This window comes from Nothobranchius furzeri, chromosome 17, assembly GCF_043380555.1.
Source record: "Nothobranchius furzeri strain GRZ-AD chromosome 17, NfurGRZ-RIMD1, whole genome shotgun sequence".
Lineage (NCBI taxonomy): Eukaryota > Metazoa > Chordata > Actinopteri > Cyprinodontiformes > Nothobranchiidae > Nothobranchius > Nothobranchius furzeri.
Genome location: NC_091757.1, coordinates 25,108,056 through 25,116,899, shown reverse-complemented (window position 1 = coordinate 25,116,899; position 8,844 = coordinate 25,108,056). Strand labels below are relative to the sequence as shown.

The 8,844-nt window shown below is 44.0% G+C and overlaps 1 long non-coding RNA gene across 1 annotated transcript; it reads left to right on the top strand.

Annotated features, from left to right (window-relative positions):
* The first annotated feature begins 367 nt into the window (after nucleotides 1-367).
* On the top strand, nucleotides 368-2,372 carry LOC139063667 (uncharacterized). Its single transcript, XR_011517035.1, has 3 exons — nucleotides 368-403; nucleotides 1,344-1,448; nucleotides 1,893-2,372. It is a non-coding gene; the product is annotated as an uncharacterized lncRNA (long non-coding RNA).
* Nucleotides 2,373-8,844: the final 6,472 nt, after the last annotated feature.

The following is an 8,844-nucleotide window of genomic DNA, read 5'->3' as shown; positions in this document are numbered from 1 at the left end:
CAGAACGGCGAGAGTCTGTCCGAAGCAACTGACGGGAGCAGGTCGCGGGACCTGCTGTATGTTGCAAAGGCTCTCCCCCTCATGAGCGGTGAAAACAGTGACTGGACTTCTGATCATTTGTCTCCACATTCTGCCAACTCAAAAGGTGTTTAACTCCATCTTCTCCGTACCCGTGCTTGGTCTAACAGAAGAAAGACCAACACCCCTCAACAATGACAAAAATAATAATTAATAAAATTTCTGTTTAATAAAGTTATATAGCTGGCGTGAGTCACGTTGATCACCTTACCTTCCTGACGCCAGAGCGCACAGCCGGTCAGCACCCACGTTTCCTTCATGGCCGAGGGAGAGGTGCAGAGCTTTTACAACATACATATTGATTGGGAGAAACGGACTAACACCGGTAAGTTGGATGCACACTACTATACAAAGTTATTAGATTATTTTGTACATTATTAAGTTGTTTTGTGGCACTAGGTGTGTGTGATATATTACTAGCTGGGTGTGTGTCTGTGGCTGGGTACCGATTCTGAACCTCAGTAGCTTTAGGATTAACCAAAAACATTCTGTACATAAGTACTTGTACGAAAATATTTTTTCAATCTTAAATATTGGGAATTTGCCAATAAATGTTGTTGTTGTTCACTAGGTACCCCAAAGTTGCATTCCTATTGCTGCTGCGTGTCACGTGACTGGGGTCTCACAGCCCTGCTTCTTGTTTACAGAATCACTTCCTGGTTTGCAGACTGATAAAACTTGAACAAATTTTAAATTTAGCTACCTTTTGTGAAAGGAAATAAGAAAAATACTAAAGGTAACATCCGTCACAAGTTTAGTGTTACAAAATATTCAGTCCTTGTCTGTAAATTTGGTCCAGCGTTTTAGGGAACATTTTAGATTTTAAGGTTTCTCAGCCCTTCTGGTGGGTTTTATAGTTCACTAATACCATGCATATTCTTAAAATGTTGGAGTTTATATTTGCTCTCTTTTGAATGCATTGTATAAAAAAAACATTATGTTTTAAAGATGTGCATTTAAAAAAACTACTGTTTTCACCACAAAATTATTTTATCTGTACAGTTCTCTGATTTGCACAAAGTAGATAGTAAAACTGAATGAAAGCATAAACATTGTTTTATTCTTTATTTTTATTATAATTACTAAAGCACTATGATTAAAATATTATGGAAATATTCTGGATCAGCATCATGAAGCAAATTTGTGGCCAAATTATATACAGTTAGTTTTCTGGAAAAGGAATGAAATGTCCCAGTATGTGTATGCATGAGTTTTATAAGCATGAAAACATATTTGTAAATTAATTATGATAGATCATTGTACAGACATGCCTCGTAAGGAGAGGAGGCGGAAGCAGCGACAGAAAGAGCTACATGAGGCAGCTAAAGGCAGTGGGTCCCTCACCAGCTGGATAAAAAAAAAGAGTACAGGTAAGTTGCATCACAGCAACAAGTGTAGAAACAATAATATACACAACTGCAATGTTTTGATGCCAGAAAATGTTTTTTGTTAGCCTCTTGATCATGGATTAGGTGCAAGACCTGTTAAATGTGAATAACTACACAATTCATTCATACAATAGCTAATTTTCCCTTGTTCTCAGATGGACAGCAGGTGGAGAGTGATAAATCACATGAGATTGAAGACACACACAACTCGTTCTGTTTATATTTCTGTCACATTGTTATCTCTGACATAAACTCCTCTATTATCCACTAATGTTTAGATTTCCATTTATTTACCACAGGTGTTGTCTCAGATATTTCTGTCTTACAGTTCTAAGAGTTTTCACCAATTTTTGCCATTGTTTTATTATCTTACATTAATTTTGTAATTAACTAACATTTCTCCTCTGTTCGTTTTACTACCTACAGTCTGAGATCAACACAGCCTTGCCCTCCAGCATCATCAGCAGCAGCAAGAGGAGCAACCCTGCAACAGCTACATTGTACCCCATCATCAGGTAAAATAGGACAGCAATAGATCAGGAGGTGGAGCAGGTTGTCCAGTAATCGGAAGGTTGCAGGTTTGATCCTGACTTCAATCAGAGATTGATGCTGTTGTGTCCTTGGGCAAGACACAACCTGCTTTGCCTGCTGGTGGTGGTCGGAGGGACTGGTGGCGCCTGTGCTCAGCAGCTTCACCTCTGTCAGTGCGCTCCAGAGCAGCTATGGCTACATCATAGCTCATCACCATCAGTGTGTTAGTGTGTGTGTGTGAATGACTGATTGTGTTGTAATGTGCCTTGGGCGGTTGTAGAACCCTAAGAAGGTATTATATAAATACAGACCATTTACCAAAACAAGTTACTTTTGCTTTACATTGTCCTTATGTGGTAAGGGTGTATAGAATGATTTGCTTCCATTTTGAATGTCTAATAAATATGATTTGTTATTCAGCCAGGTATACTGTGGTTTTGTCATGGTGTTAGAAAATATTATTCTGTGTGCCCTTTTTTTAAATTTGAGCACCCGCCCCTTCAAAGGTCTCTGCACAGCCCTGGACTGGGAAGACCTATGGTGATAGACTGCAGTCTTCTCTAACCCTGGCCCTCCAGATCCTCTGTCCAGCGTGATTTAGTTGTTACTCTGCACCAACACACCTTAGTCATCTGTTGAGTACAACCATGTGTTGGAGCAGAGAAACAGCTAAAACATGCTGTGTTGGAAAGCACTGATGTATGTTACGTTTTACCTTCTTCAGGGAGGGGAAACCAAAGAGGCAAGAAGGATCTTGTGTAAAGAAAAACAAATTTATTAAAACATTAGAGGATAACACAAAACCAAGGGCTGGAAATCCTAACAGCAATACACTAACACAGCCCATAAAACTCAGAGTCCAATGTTCGTATAAAATAAAGCAGGAGACTAAGGCTCAGATCTTTTAACTGGCAGCACCAAAAGAAATCCTATCAGACCTAAGTGTCCAACAGGATGGTACAAAGGAAAGAAAGATGTGGGATTAACTAAAAGGCTCAGGTTTATTTCCAAAACCTAAAGAAGCTTTCACCTTCTACATAATAATTCAGCAACTTAACCACAAAAGACTCTCAAACTCTAACAGTGGCCACTGTAGTTCTTTTACCAAGAGTAATTACTAAACCCTAGTGATGAGACGAACGACACTGGCGCGTCAGCACAGTGTCGACTGCACAAGAGTGAAACCCTGTATTGGTGCGTGTATCGCTGTAAGAAAATATCACGTGACCGACACAGGAAGTGTGTCGTTTGGATGCGCCATGCCAAATTGTGTTTATAAGTAGACAAACTGTATCGACATGTTGCGGATTTGTTGGATAGAGTTTTGCTGTTGTATTTTGGATTTTTCCTTACCCTCACGCTCACTTTTCTCCACTGACTTCATAGATCGTTCCAAGAAGTTTTCCCCAGTCTGGAATAATTTTGATCTTTTGACGCCAAAAAAGATAAATTGTTTTCTCCTTTTGGCAATGTTTACCGTTATTTCTGTATTTTACGTGTGTTTGTAGTCTTTCTCTGGTAAGAGGCTTAAATTGTTTTCAGATATATTAACTATTTATTTTATTGTAGGTGAAGTGTCGGCTCTGCTCCACAGAGCTGTCTTACTCCAATAAGAGCACTTCATCAATGCTGAGGCATTATAGAGCTCGGCATGGCAATGATGAATTGGTAGTGTGAGGGATTTATCTCCTCACTAATAGTTATGTCTTGTTTCTGTTTACTCCTGTATTTTTGTGTGTTTTAGGTCAAATACACTTGGTAATCTATAAATTACTTTAAGTTAAGTTGATCTACTGGTGTTCATCACTCCCTTCTTTCTGAGGTCATTTGTTTAAGTGTTGCCATGGAAGCGCGCCCATAGGCAGCCATGATCAGTTCCTGGTGTGCTTAATCAGCTCTACTGAGGGAGAAACTAACTGACTGAAGAGAAGGGGGGAGAGGAGGTTATCTTGTGTTTGTTTAAGTGTAGTTGTTCTTGGTTTTGTTATTTTGAGTTAAGGTAGGAGGTAAATATGTAAATAGATTGTTTGACATATTTTGTTGATGTTGATGTTGAGATGCACTTTATTGATTGCAGGATTTCAAGCTAATTGTTTCCCCTGCCCATGTCATAATGGCTGGTCCCAAGTTAGCTTTAAAAAGGGTGGATTCAGTACTGTTGGGGTGGTTGATTGCTTGTTAAGGGGAATCCATGCCCCAATGTCATGGATTGTTTGCAATCAAAAAAAGGATAAAAAGTCAGAGCTCTGCAACATCCTGGACTCTTGTTTTTTCTTCTGTGGACAAACCGCTGGTAACATCCTGAGTGAGTGACAAGGCAGAGGCTCTGTCTGGGCCAAAACCTTACAGTTGGTGGCAGAGGTGGGATGTGGCGCTGATGTCGAGAGCTGTCCAGAAGGAGTGATCATGGGTCCAAAGCAGCAGTCAAAGAGCAGCAAGGCTGTTGAGGCGGAAGCGGTGGAGGAGATGGAGCAGGAAATGGCTACGGGGCGGCCGGCCGTAGCTACGTTCACCGGAGAGGTGTCCCCACCTTCAGCGGATATGAGCTCTATTGTTGCAATGCTGCAGAAATGCCTACAGTCCCAAAGTGAGTTCGCTGACAGATGGGAAAAGGAAGCAATCAAGCAGGAAAGGAGATGGAGTCAAGTTCAAGTTAATACCCTCCGAGATGACTTGGACGGGCAGCGGGGAAGTGAACATGATCCTCAGCCAGGCCCTTCGTCTCGGTCAGAGGGGGGCTCGAGCCCCTCACCGCCAGATGACGAACCCTCTGGTGGTGAGCCAGCAGCGAGAGGATGGTCTCAGCCGGCGGTGCCAAAGCTGGAGGAGGGGGATGATATTGAACAATATCTGACGACCTTTGAACGATTAGCAACGGCATACCTGTGGCCAGAAAGGGACTGGGCAGTGAGGCTGGTACCACATCTTACAGGAAAAGCCCGGGCAGCATATGTGGCCATGGCTTCAGAGGACTCTTCTGAATATATCAGAGTAAAAGAAGCCATCTTGACAAAGTATGAGATAAATGAGGAAGTATACCGACAACGGTTCCGAGAGCCTGATGTACGTGGAAGCGAGACGCCTCGGGAGTTCTATAATCGTTTGAAAGATCTTTATGTCAAGTGGATGCACCCTGAAAGGAGAAGAAAGGAAGAGATTGGTGAAATCCTCATCCTGGAACAGTTCTATCGTTCTCTTTCACCTGAAATCAGGGTGTGGGTTAAAGAGAGAAATCCAACTTCAGCTCGGAATGCAGCAGACTTGGTGGAGAACTACCTGGCTGCACGCCGGGGACCAAAGACCTTCAGGTTTAGCCTTCAACAGAAGTCCAGTCCTTCACAGGGTAAGTCTGGGGGGTCTGGTGTGGGTGGTGGTCTAGGGCAGATGGCAGGTAGGGAGAAACGAGAGGCAAGTGTTCCCTTTAATAAAACTACGCTACCAGCAAAACCTGTGGTTTGTTATGTTTGTGGTCAAGTAGGACATATAAAACCTGACTGTCCTTTAAGGAGAGCTAAATCTGCATATTTCTGCACAGTGCCACGGCCAGCTTTTGCACAAAATCTGCAGCAGGGGAGAAAACAGCTGCTGGAAATTAAAGTGGATGGAAAACCAGCAACTGCCTTGTTAGATACAGGAAGTGTTCAGACGTTGGTTCATCCTTCCCTTTTGACCAACCAGCCCTACTTTGAAGGCCCTGGCCTCAATATCTCCTGTGTTCATGGGGATCATAAAACTTACCCCACAGCTGTCGTGTTTTTGGAGGTTGTCAACCAAACATTTCTCCTAAGTGTGGGTGTAGTGGAAGGTTTAGCCCATCAGGTAATTTTGGGGCAGGACATTCCCATCTTACAGGAGTTGGTTCAATCATGTAATCCCGTGTATGTTGTAACCAGATCACAAAGTAGAAATCAAACTTTAGCTGTTGAGGATGGTTCGGAATCTGAACGCATTGGGGACAAGATGGGACCAGACCAGCAATGCGGTTCTGGGAGTGATGGTGAGCAACATTCTTTGCATGAACCGCCGTTCTTTAAATCTGAGCTCCCTACAGAGCACCCTGTTAAGGCCAGGAAGAGTAAAAAGCAAAAGCGGCTACTTAAAATGGCTGGTACTGTTAAACACACATCTCTGGGGATTCTGAAGTTGATGTGGGTGGGGTGGATGAACCAGTGGACTTCAAGCAGTTGTAAAAGCAGGATGAATCACTACACAGTTCTTTTGAACAGGCAGTATCAATCACAGAGAAGGATAATGCACATCCCAATGGGGAAGGATATGTTCTGACAGACGGGGTGCTTTTTCAAAAATCTAGAGGAACAGGGTCAGAGAAACTAGTGGTACCTAAAATGCTTAGGGAACAGGTTTTAAAGCTGGGGCACAGTATTCCATGGGCAGGGCACTTGGGTTTCAAGAAGACTTTTGATAGAATCTCAAATAGGTTTTACTGGCCAGGCATTCAGAAGGAGGTGCAGCAGTATTGCCAGTCATGTCCAGTGTGCCAGATGTCAGGAGGAAAGAATGTTCCCAAGTATCCCCTGCAACCCCTGCCTATTATTGATGTCCCCTTTAAAAGAATAGGTATGGACATCGTAGGACCCCTTGAGAGAACCCAAGCAGGGAATCGCTTTATCCTGGTTATATGTGACTATAGCACGCGTTACCCTGAAGCTTTTCCTCTTAGGAACATCACTGCTAAACAGGTAGCCTATGCGTTGCTCCAACTGTTTTCTAGGGTGGGAATCCCAGCAGAAATCTTAACTGACCAAGGTACTAACTTTTTGTCCAACACACTGAAGCAAGTCTATAGACTGTTAGGCATTAAGGGTATTCGGACCAGCCCCTACCACCCCCAGACTGATGGTCTAGTGGAACGTTATAACAGGACCTTAAAAAGCATGTTAAAGAAGTTAATTTCCATCAATGGGAAAGACTGGGACAAGTGGTTGCCCTATTTGCTTTTTGCATACCGGGAAGTCCTTCAGGCTTCCACTGGGTTTTCACCATTTGAACTTCTCTATGGCAGGCAGCTAAGGGGTCCTCTGGACATGCTTCAGGAGTCATGGGTTGGGCCAAGGGGTGAGCCGACTAATGTTGTCAGTCATGTTTTGAAAATGAGGGAGAAGATGGAGGAAGCAACCAACCTTGTGAGGAACCAACTGGAAAGGGTGCAACAGCAACAACAAACCTGGTATGACAAGACAGCCAGGCAGAGAGTCTTCAACCCAGGTCAGAAGGTTCTTTTACTACTTCCTACATCTGATAATAAACTGTTGGCGAAATGGCAGGGTCCGTATACTGTGTTGAGGAGACTAGGTGGGACCACCTATGAGATTCAGATGCCTGAGAGGAGGAACCCAAAGCAGGTTTTCCACATCAATCTTCTCAAAGAGTGGAAATCTCGTGAACCCCCACTTTGTGAGCAATGTTTTGTTCAGAAGGTGGAAGAAGAGTATGAGGTGGAGAGAGAGTTGCCACCTGTGAATGACAGTCCAGCCTCACTTGATTTGTCCCATCTCTCTCTCACGCAGCAGCAGGAGCTGGAGGCCATTATTCCTCCAGATCTGTTTCAGGAGCGACCAGGAACTACAGATCTGGTGCGACATGACATCCACCTAAAGAGCAGCACTCCCATCAGACAACGGATGTACCGCGTCCCAGAGAAAATGCTTCCTGTACTCAGAGATGAAATCGAGGTCATGTTGAAGCTTGGGGTGATTGAACCGTCTAATAGCGAATGGAGCAACCCCGTGGTTCTGGTAATCAAAAAGGATGGGAGTATTCGTTTTTGTATTGACTTCAGAAGGGTGAATGCACAGTCAGATTTTGATGCTTACCCATTGCCGAGACTAGATGATCTTATAGAGTGTGTGGGCCAAGCCAAATACATAAGTACTCTGGATCTCTGTAAAGGGTATTGGCAGGTGCCTTTGACTGATGCTGCTAAGCCTCTCACTGCTTTTAGGACCTCTCAAGGACTGTGGCAGTTCACAAAGATGCCTTTCGGACTCCATGGTGCGCCAGCCACTTTTCAGAGGCTGATGAGCAAGGTGCTGTCTGGTATGGATTCATTTGCTGCGGCTTACCTTGATGATGTGGTTATCTACAGCAACACATGGAAAGAACATCTCATCCACCTGAAGGAGGTCCTGCAGAGGATAAAGGAGGCGGGCCTGACCATCCATCCCAGGAAATGTTGCTTGGCCAAGAAGGAGCTTCAGTATTTGGGCCACACCCTGGGACAAGGGATAATTAAGCCTGTGAAAGACAAAGTTGATGCAATCAAAGAAGCTGCAAGGCCAACCACAAGGAAGCAGGTGAAGTCCTTTCTGGGCTTGGTAGGTTGGTATCGGCGGTTTATAAGGAATTTTTCTGCCAGAGCTGCCCCTCTCACCGATCTCACAAGTACGTCTACAACAAAGATTGTGTGGGGAGAAGAACAAGAGTTGGCGTTTCAAGATCTGAAAAATGTGCTTTGTCAGGATGTTGTACTTCAGAGCCCCAACTTTAACTTGCCTTTTGTTGTTCAGACTGATGCCTCCACTAGAGGGATTGGTGGAGTCCTCTTGCAGGGAGAAGAAGCGGAGAGGAAACCGGTGGCATTTGTCAGCAGGAAGTTGTTCCCCCGTGAGACCAGATACTCGGCGGTAGAACTGGAGTGCCTGGCCGTTAAGTGGACAATTGATTCTTTCAGATACTACCTATTGGGACGTGAGTTCACCCTGGAGAGTGACCATCGAGCACTCAAATGGTTGGAGGTGATGAAGGACACAAACAGCCGTATCACCAGATGGTTCTTGTCTCTTCAACCATACCGGTTCAGGATTTATCACATTCCAGGGAAGGAGAA